Source organism: Macaca mulatta, chromosome 19 (genome assembly GCF_049350105.2).
Source record: "Macaca mulatta isolate MMU2019108-1 chromosome 19, T2T-MMU8v2.0, whole genome shotgun sequence".
Taxonomy (NCBI): domain Eukaryota; kingdom Metazoa; phylum Chordata; class Mammalia; order Primates; family Cercopithecidae; genus Macaca; species Macaca mulatta.
Window position 1 is genome coordinate 64,157,370 of NC_133424.1, and position 11,143 is coordinate 64,168,512.

An 11,143-nucleotide genomic window follows, 5' to 3' on the forward strand; every position below is an offset into this window, starting at 1 on the left:
GTTACTAGTAGGGTGATTGCTGTATTAACCCCATGCAGGCTGGTAGTCCTCTAGCCACTGAATCCAATTGCTGACTATTGTATTATGTAGGTCTATTTTGAGCCCCATGTTTTTTGGTCAGAATGTCTAGGGTGTTTTCTTGATTTTCATGTACAAACAATGTAAACAAAATTTATAATTTGGATTTTCCAGTGCTGGGGCATCTATGAGATCTTTAAATTGTTTCTAACATTAATTGATTTTTTTCTGTCCAATCCAGAGAGTCTGCTTGTCTCATTTTAAAAGAGTATAGAAAGGTGAGCTTTTTTTTTTTTTTTTTTTTTTTGAGACGGAGTCTCGCTCTGTCGCCCGGGCTGGAGTGCAGTGGCCGGATCTCAGCTCACTGCAAGCTCCGCCTCCCGGGTTCACGCCATTCTCCTGCCTCAGCCTCCCGAGTAGCTGGGACTACAGGCGCCCGCCACCTCGCCCGGCTAGTTTTTTGTGTTTTTTAGTAGAGACGGGGTTTCACCGTGTTAGCCAGGATGGTCTCGATCTCCTGACCTCGTGATCCGCCCGTCTCGGCCTCCCAAAGTTCTGGGATTACAGGCTTGAGCCACCGCGCCCGGCCTGAAAGGTGAGCTTTTAATGAAAAATTCAGACTCTAATTTCTGCAATAATTTTCCAGTTCCAGAAATCCTCTTAGTTGTTTTCTTCGTTTTTAGAGTAAGCAGGGAAAATATTTGTTTTATTCTATCTGGATCAATAAAAAGGCCTTTCTTGGATAACAGATAACTCTAAATATTTTACTCATTGTTGACAGAACTCAAGATTTTTTATTGGAGACCCCATGTCTCTTTGAAAGCAATTTTTGTAACAAGTGAATCCCATCTTTTTATAGCAGCTTTCTCATCTTCTGAAAAAAGAAGGAAATCATCCACATATTGTATTAAAGTGTAGTTTTCAAAAAATGCAGCATACAAGACATTTGGTTTCAATTTTTCTGAGAAATAAGTTGGACTCTGAGTATATCCCTGAGGCACAACCATCCATGTCCATTGTTCGTCTTTCCATGTGAAGCCAAGTAGTAACTAAATCTCTATCAACAGAAATGCTAAGAAGAGCACTACATAAAGTAACCATTAGCTAAGATGGCAGCTACCTACATATAGTGTTATTCAGTGTTGAATGTAGAGGAACTACATATAGTACTGTCCATCCCCATATGTTATTAATATGTTATTGATTGTTCTGAGATCCTGTACAGATTTCCACCCTTTATAGTTTGGCTGTCTCACAGGAAGAACTGTAGTTAACATAGGCTTGTACAGGCAATAGTCAATCCTCTTTTTAAAAAATTTTATTTTTAACTTTTGTGGGTACATAGAAGATATATATATATATTTATGGGTTATATGAGAGATTTTGATACAGGCTTATAATGTGTAATAATCACATGAGGGTAAATGAGGTATCTATCCCCTCAAGTATTTATCCTTCATGTTACAAGCAATCTGATGATACTCTTGTAATTATTTTAGAATGTACAATAAATTATTTTTGATGAGTCACCCTGCTGTGCTAGCATATACTAGGCCTAATTATTTCCAACTATTTTTATATCCATTAACCATCTCTATATCCCCCACCCAAAACTACGATCCTTTTCAGCCTCTGATAACCATTATTCTACTCTCTATCTCCATGAGTTCAATTATTTAAATTTTTAGATCCCACAAATAAGTGAAGATGTGAAGTTTGTCTTTCTGTGCCTGGCTTATTTCACTTAGCATAATGGCCTCCAGTTCCATCCATGTTGTTGCAAATGACAGAATCTCATTCTTTTTTTATAGCTGAATAGTACTGCATTGTGTATAAGTACCACATTTCCTTTATCCATTCATCTGTTGGTGGACACTTAGGTTCCTTCCAAATTTTGACTATTGTGAATACTGTTACAATAAATATGAAAGTACAGATAAGTCTTCAGTATACTGACTTCCTTTCTTTTGGATACACAGCTAGCAGTGGGATTGCTGGATCATATGGTACCTCTATTTTTAGATTTTTGAGGAACGTCCAAACTGTTCTCCATAGTGGATGTACTAATTTACATTATTACCAACAGTGTATGAGGGTCGCTTTTCTCCATATCCTCTCCAGATTTTGTTATTGCCTGACATTTGGATAAGTCATTTTAACTGGCGAGAAATGATACCTCATTGTACTTTGGATTTACGTTTCTCTGATGATCACTGATGTTGATCACCTTCCCATATACCCCTTTGCCATTTGTATGTCTTCTTTTGGGAAATGTCTATTCAGATCGTTTGCCCATTTTTAATCAGATTATTAGATATTCCCCCTCTAGAGTTGTTTGGGCTCTTTATATATTCTAGTTATTAATCCCTTATCACATGGGTAGTTTGCAAATATTTTTCCCATTCTGTGGGTTTTCTCTTCATTTTGTTAATTGTTTCCTTTGCTGTGCCAAAGTTTTTAACTCGACATGATCTCATTTGTCCATTTTTGCTTTGGTTGCTGTGCTTGTAGGGTATTACTTAAGAAATCTTCCACTGACCAATGTTCTGGTGAGTTTCCACAATGCTTTCTTATAGCAGTTTCATAGGTTGAGGTCTTAGATTTAAGTATTTAATCCTATTACTTGACATTTTGTATACAGTGAGAAATAGGTACCCAGTTTTATTCTTTTGAATATAAATATCCAGTTTTCCCAGCATCACTTATTGACGATAACTGTCTTTTCCTCAAGGTATGTTCTTGGCACCTTTGTCAAAAATGTGCTCACTGTAGATGTATGTATTTATCTCTGGATTCTCTATTCTGTTCCACTGATCTGTGTGTCTGATTTTATGCCAGTAGCATGGTGTTTTGGTTACTATAGCTCTCTGGTATAATTTAAAGTCAGGTTGTGATTCCTCCAGTTTTGTTCTTTTTGCTTAGGTTGGTTTTGGCTATTCTGGATCTTTTGTGTTCCCATATGAATTTTAGTTTTTTCTTCCCTATTTCTGTGGAGAAAGTCATTGGTATTTTGAGAGGAATTGCATTAAATCTGTAGATTGCTTTAAGTAGTATGAACATTTTAATCTGTCAATTCTTTCATTCCTAAACATGGAATATCTTACATTTGTTTGTGTTTTCAATATCTTGCATCAATGTTTTATACTTTTTGATTGTAGAGATCTTTCACTTGTTTTGTTATTTCCTAGTATTTTGTTTCATTTGCAGCTGTTATAAATGGGATTTGTGTTTTTTAATGTTTTCCTATGTTTTTCATATGGAAACACAAAAGACCCAGAATAGTCAAAATGATCCTAAGCAAAAAGAACAAAACTGGAGATTCTAGCCAGGGCTGATCTAAATGCTTCATCCATGAGTGCTAGCTAAGTTCTGCTCAGTGTTGCTGGCTGCTGTGACAGAGCAGCGCTGAGTTCACATGCATAGTCCCGCAATCACTGTACTCTCTCTGCCCAACCCAAGAGCACAGGTTCTCTCTTTGCACCACGCGGCCACCGCTGGGGGAAGGGGTGGGGTGGTGTTGGCAATTCAAGACTGTTTTTTCTACCCTACTCAGTGCCTCTTTCAGTGATATGAAGTAAAAACCAGGTACTGTAATTGCTCACCTGATTTTTGGCTCTTATGAAGCTGCTTCTTTTGTGTGGATAGCTGCTCAATTCCTGCAGGGAGGACGATTGATGGAGGCTCTTATTCAAATATCTTTCTCCACTTCCTACTTGATTAGTTGTTTCTTTAAATCACTCTCTATCCCATGCAGGCTGATCCACATACTGGAAATACATGACACAGTTGCTATGTCTGTCCTGTAAATGCTATACTAAACATAGATACCCAGACAAATATGCTCATTTGGCTGTAAGACAAGTCGTGGGCAGAGACCTGGAGGTGGCCTGTGTAGCAAAACATTTACCATTCCCAACAGGAAGTGTGGCCTTTACCCTTACCTACCTGGAGGTGATGCCCATTTTTTTCATATGTCGTGCCTGAAGAAAGTATTTTTGTTTTCCCATGGGCTTGACCATCAGACAGTCTAAGAATTTGCCTTATGGTGGGGGCTTTGGGTCTCACAGTAACAGCTTAGCCTCTGGAGGAGGTAGACTTAAGGGCAGCCAAGCAGGCAGTATGCACTGAAGCTTCAGAAAAAAACTCTGGTCTCCAAGGCTTAGGAGAGATTTACTGAATGAAAACATTCGTGAGTATTATCTCATATTGCTGCTGATAAAGTAACATATCATGACAACATGGAGAGAGGACAACTGAAAACTCAGCGTTTTGGGTACTAGTCCTGGAGTCTGTCTTCTATGTTTCTTCCCATTGCTGATTTTAATCTGTATCCTTTCCCCAGAATAGTGAGTAAAATAGCTCTCAGTGAGTTCTGTGTGTCCTTCAGAGAATTACCAATACTGAGGGTGAATTGGGGGACCTGAAATCTTACAAATGGTGTCAGAAGGAATGGTGGCCTTGTGAAAACTGAGTTTCTTCTACAGTTTGCTTGCCTACAAATCCTCATGAAGGGAATAGATAGTGGACCTTGTCAAATGTAGATTTGTCTGTTGCAAAATCCAAAGGATTGATTTTGATGATTAAATTTTACACGTCTTCATTAATTACATAACCAATGAATGCTCCTTACTTTTTGGCAAAAATAAGTGTGACAATTTTCATAACCATTCCATGCTGTTGAATTGAGACGTAGAGTTGGCTTATGTAACAATTAAAAGAATGATGTAATCTTCTGGTTAAACTGTCTGATACTGGTGCTTTCACCTCTGAGAGAATGCTATACATCTTTCTTTCTTCTAGGGATAAATTTCTGTCTCGATTTCTTATCTCTGCAGGGGTCAATATTGGTGGAGCACATTTTTCTAGAATATTTCTATATAATCATTTTCAAGTTATTTTGCCTTTAATTATACAAACAAGTCCAGTGACCTCCAATGTGAATTACTGACATTGTGTTCTTGCTTTTACTCTTACCTCACGAGACATCCTTCTCAGGAACGTTTTCCGATTCTGTGTATCTGTTGAATACTTAAAAGTGGTATAGCTCAGACATCTGAAAATTAAGGGTTAACTAATCTAGCTAACTAATGGGTAGAACTCAGGGAAGCCTGGAACCCAGTGAGACACACAAATCTCTCTGCGGGTCCCTCATGGGTCAGACCTCAGTATTTCCTGTTCCTTCCATATGAGACCCTGTGTGCCTCTAGAGATCATGAAAAAGTAAGAGCTTTTCCCAAACACTGCAGCAGCCTGTTTGAAGACACACATAAGAGACTTGTCATTGGTGTTGGTAATTAGCAACTGGGAAACAAAATTTCAGAAGTGTTCTCAGCTCCCCAGGCCTTCACTGTCATTTACCCTATAGGTAAAGTGACAATTGCAGTTCTGAGGGGACGTGAGGTCACAGAATCACAAACCTTTATTTGAGGTGTGGCTGCCTCCCTCCCTCATGTAATGGCTGTCACAACCTTCACACTGAGCTCACTGTCCTGGCAGAGGGAAGAAGTCCAGTGAGTATTTTCTGTTGCACTCTGAGATGCAGAGTCTGCAAGGAAAGGAAGTCTTACTACATGCTCATGTCTACAAAGGGAGTATTCTGGGGTAGAAGCAGATTCAGTGGCAAGGCCAGTCAAGGAGGAGGAATAATACCTTAGCTCTGAGTCGGGTTAGTAAAAAGACCGGCGTCCTAGACCATATGCCAGTCCTCAATGGCTCCTATTATAATTTAATAAAACTCTCACTGAGGATGTTAGTGAATAATTCAAGTGATAAAATCTCATATCTCATTTTGAAGATGCTTAAGAATTGTAATATGAAATAATTCAGGTTGTTCACATTGCCTTGCTTGAATTATAGACTACGTTTTCAAAATTATTGTTACGGTCACATTTATAATGCCTATGTGTTTATAAGAAAGATTAGGATGGAACTATAAGAACTACATAATCCTGTACAAAAACCATGATGTCAATTCATCTCTGGAATAAAAAATATTTTATATAAATCTAGGTTTATTATTATGTTAATGGAGGTCACAACTGTGTCTATAATGAAGTATCCATGTTCTGATGATTATGGGAGAGTGCATTTTCTCTTAAAGTTAAGGACTTATTAAAGGAAAAGGTAATATTTTAATTATGGATATCAGATGACATTGCCAGGACCATTTATGTCTTGTGTTATTTCTTCTGGTTTAATAACATATGAACATCAGTCTCAGGCTCATGACACGTTTTTCTGTTATTTGAATTTTTACATTGCAGAAGATTTCATATTCTTAAATTCCTACCCCCAAGAGCATAGTTCTGTTGGGTATATTTGAGTAGCAGAATTGTTGAGACATAGGTTTATATCTATTCCAACATTTAAGAGGTCACATTGCTTTTGTATGTTTTGTTTTTTATATAAATAAAATCATACAGCAAGAACCTGTCTATATTTAGCTCTTAAATTTTTATGATTTTTCAAATGTACTATTGATTTCCATTAGCATTGATACATAACATTCCTTCTGTTAATATCAAATATTTGAATCATTCTATTCTGAGGGAGCAAGTGGTTGGTCTTCTGGTTTGGGACTGTTATGACTAGTGCTGATATACAAATTCTGGAATTTGTCTTTTGATGATATATTTAGAAATTCATTTGGGGCATACTTATAAGAGGGGAATTGTCGAGACAGAGGTTGGTATCTGTTCCACTTAAGTAGGTACTGCCAAACAGTTCTCCAAAATGCCTGTGCCAATTTTAACGCCCATCAGCAGCACATGGAATTCCTGGCACATGTTTGCCAAAACTTGGTATTTCCTGCCATTTTAATTTTAGACTTCTAGTTGGCGTATGATGGCACCAGGTGGTGGTATTTGAAGTTTCATGATTACTGAGGACATCAAAACTTTCCTCATAGTTACTACTCACTGGACAATTTCCATTTTTTTGTTTCTGATGTAATGTTTTCCCTATACTTCATTATATTATGTGATATGTGTTCTTTATGCTACATACAACTCTTCCTACCTATGCTCCCCGCTGTGTGTACACGCGTGTGTGTGTGTGTGTGTGTGTGTGAGATGGCGGCCTACTCTTATTTAATGTTCTAATTTGTCATTTCACCCATATCATCAATGTGTTTCATACTGTTTATAAAACATCCTCAGATTCTAAGACCATAGCAAATATTTCATTTTGTAATTCTCAAAATTGCATTATCTGGTTGTAAATTTCAATCAGCAATCCATTAGTATTGGTTTGTTGAATGGCATGGGTAGTGAATGAGGCTGTTTCTTTTCTTACATATTACTAGCAAAATCACTGTATTCTGAAAATGTTGAATTACGCTTTTTTTTTTCTTTTTTTTTCTTTTTTTTTTTTTTTTTTTGAGACGGAGTCTCGCTGTGTCACCCAGGCTGGAGTGCAGTGGCCCGATCTCGGCTCACTGCAAGCTCCGCCTCCCGGGTTTACGCCATTCTCCTGCCTCAGCCTCCGAGTAGCTGGGACTACAGGCGCCCGCCACCACGCCTGGCTAGTTTTTTGTATTTTTAGTAGAGACGGGGTTTCACCATGTTAGCCAGGATGGTCTCGATCTCCTGACTTCGTGATCCACCCGCCTCGGCCTCCCAAAGTACTGGGATTACAGGCTTGAGCCACCGCGCCCGGCCACGCTTTTTTTTTTTTCTATTTGCTCTCACTTGTGGGGAAAAGAAAGAGAGATCAGACTGTTACTGTGTCTGTGTAGAAAGAAGTAGACATAAGAAACTCCATTTTGTTCTGTACTACAGAAAATTTTCTGCCTTGAGATGCTGTTAATCTGTAACCCTAACCCCAGCCTTGTGATTGCAGAGACATGTGCTCTGTTGACTTAAGGTTTAATGGATTTAGGGCTGTGCAGGATGTGCTTTGATAAAAATGTGTTTGAAGGCAGTATGGTTAGTAAAAGTCTACCCCCTCTCTGAGATGGTAGAGAGTAATCAGTTAATACTGAGGGAACTCAGAGACCAGTGCTGGCACAGGTCCTCTATATGCTGAGCGCTGGTCCCCTGGACCCACTTTTCTTTCTCTATTGTCTCTGTGACTTATTTCTTTTCTCAGTCTCTCATCCCACCTGATGAGAAACACCCACAGGTGTGGAAGGGCTGGCCCCCTTCATCTGGTGCCCAACGTGGGTGAAATACGCTAGAGCGTGGTCATCGAGGACAAGTCGACAAGAGATTCCCAAGTACATCCATGGTCAGCCTTGCGTTAAGCTTGTGCACTCGGAAGAACCCAGGGTAAAAATAGAACAAACTGATAGTAAATATGCCTCTTATCTCAGCTTAATTAAAATTCTTTTAAGAAGAGGGGGAGGTAGAGTCTCTACAGAAAATATAATCACACTATCTCAAATGACAGAACAATTCTGCCTATGGTTTTCAGAACAGGGAACTTTAGATCTAAAAGATTGGGACAAAATTGGCAAAGAATTAAAACAAGCAAGTCGGGAGGGTAAAATCGTCGCACTTACAGTATGGAATGATTGGGCCATTATTAAAATACCTTTAGAATAGTTTCAAACAGGAGAAGACAGCATTTCAGTTTCTGATGCCCCTGAAAGCTGTGTAATAGATTGTGAGGAAGAGGCAGGGACAGAATCCTGGAAAGGAACAGAAAGTTTACGTTGTAAATATGTAGCAGAGTCTGTAATGGCTCGGTCAACGCAAAATGTTGACTACAATCAATTACAGGAGGTAGTATACCCTGAAACATTAAAATTAGAAGAAAAAGGTCCAGAATTAGTGGGTCCGTCAGAGTCTAAACCACGAAGACCAACTCCTCTTCCAGCAGTTCAGATGCCTGTAACATTACAACCTCAAATGCAGGTTAGACAAGTCCAAACCCCAAGAGAATATCAAATAGAGAAAGACAGAGTCTCTGTCACGGCAATGCCAATCCAAATACAGTATCCACAATAACAGTCGGTAGAAAATAAGACCCAACTGCCAGTAGCCTATCAATACTGGCCGCCAGCTGAACTTCAGTATCGGCTGCCCCCAGAAAATCAGTATGGACAGCCAGGAATGTTTCCAGCACCTCAGGGCAAGTACTTCCACCCCACAGGGCAGCCTCAGCGCCCACTATGAGACTTAATCCTGTATCACCACCTAGTGGACAGGGTAGTGCATTATATAAGATTATTGACAAGGCAAGAAAACAAGGAGATATTGAGGTTCCCGGTAATATTAGAGTAATATTAGGTACAACCTGGAGAAGGGGCCCAAGAGGGAGAGCCTCCCCTAGCTGAGGCCACATGAGTCATTTTCTATGAAAATGCTCAAAGATATGAAAGAGGGAGTAAAGCATATGGACTCAACTCCCCTTATATGAGGACATTATTAGATTCCATTGCTCATGGACATAGACACATTCCTTATGATTGGGAGATTCTGGCGAAATCATCACTCTCACCCTCTCAATTTTTACAATTTAAGACTTGGTGTATTGATGGGGCACAAGAACAGGTCTGAAGAAACAGGGCTGCCAATCCTCCAGTTAACATAGATGCAGATCAACTATTAGGAACAGGTCAAAATTGGAGCACTATTAATCAACAAGCAATAATGCAAGATGAGGTCATTGAGCAAGTTAGAGCTATCTGCCTTATGGCCTGGGAGAAAATCCAAGACCCAGGAACTACCTGCCCCTCATTCAATAAAATAAGACAAGGCTCTAAAGAGCCCTACCCTGATTTTGTGGCAAGGCTCCAAGATGCTGCTCAAAAGTCAATTATGGATGAGAATGCCTGTAAGGTCATAGTGGAGTTGATGGCATAAGAAAATGCCAATCCTGAGTGTCACTCAGCCATTAAGCCATTAAAAGAAAAGGTCCCAGCAGGATCAGATGTAATCTCAGAGTACATAAAAGCCTGTGATGGAATTGGAGGAGACATGCATAAAGCTAAACTTATAGCTCAAGCAATAATGGGAGTTGTTTTAGGAGGACAAGTTAGAACATTTGGGGGGAAATGTTATAATTGTGGTCCAATTGGTCATCTAAAACAGAATTGCCCAGTCTCAAATGAACAAAATATAACAACTCAAGCTACTACAACAAAGAAAGAGCCACCTGGCCTATGCCCAAGATATAAAAAAGGAAAACACTGGCTAATCAACGTTGTAATAAATTTGATAAAAATGGGCAACTGTTGTTGGGAAAGGAGAAGAGGGGCCAACTTCAGGCCCCACAACAAACTGGGGCATTCCCAATTCAGCCCTTTGTTCCTCAGGGTTTTCAGGGACAACACACCCCACTGGGAAGCGACGGTTGTAGTGAGCTGAGATCGTGCCACTGCATTCCATCCTGGGCGACAGAGCAAGGCTCCATCTCAAAAAAAACACAAAAACAAAACAAAAGTTACCTAGTAACCCAGGATTTCTGTTGAATTCTGAGCTAGCCACAACAAGGCAAATTTTCATTTCTTTTCCTATGCGCAGCACTTACTGTAACTTGGACAGTGTATCCATATGGGATGAAGGTTAAAAAACCGGATAAAGAAGGCCAAGAGATCTACTCCCAGAAAAGGGAGAACGATGAAGATAAATCATGATCTCAAAAAAAAAAAAAAAAAAAAAAAAAAAATCACATCTCAGTTCAGCAGGTCACAGAGAAGCCAGGATCTTTGAAACGGTGACTTTAGCAAGGGATAGGTCTTACGGACAAATAAAAGGGTCATCTCTAAGACATCCCAAAAGAAACCCACCTCCCCCCATCTGTTACAGTCTCATCCATTCTCAGAGACTAAGATTTTCCTCCTCCTTTGTGTTCTACTTATTCTAAGGGTCCTTTTCCTTTTCTGCTCTGCCCCTTTTATATTTGACTAAGTCTCTCTAATCACACAAAAGTTGTGGGTGACAATTCCATTCTTTACAACTGTCATTCCCTTCAATGACAAAATACTCTTCTCTTTCCAAATCATTCTCTCTCCAAATCAATATAGTTTTTGATTTTCTATGTGTTGGGAAATATTAAATCATGCAAAGCAGCCTCTTCAGCACAACTTTCTGGGATGCTGGAAATGATGACAGAGAGTCCCCATTGTCTCAAAGTTCTGTTCACTCTGCTGTCCAGTTTGGTAGCAGCTATTCACGTACAG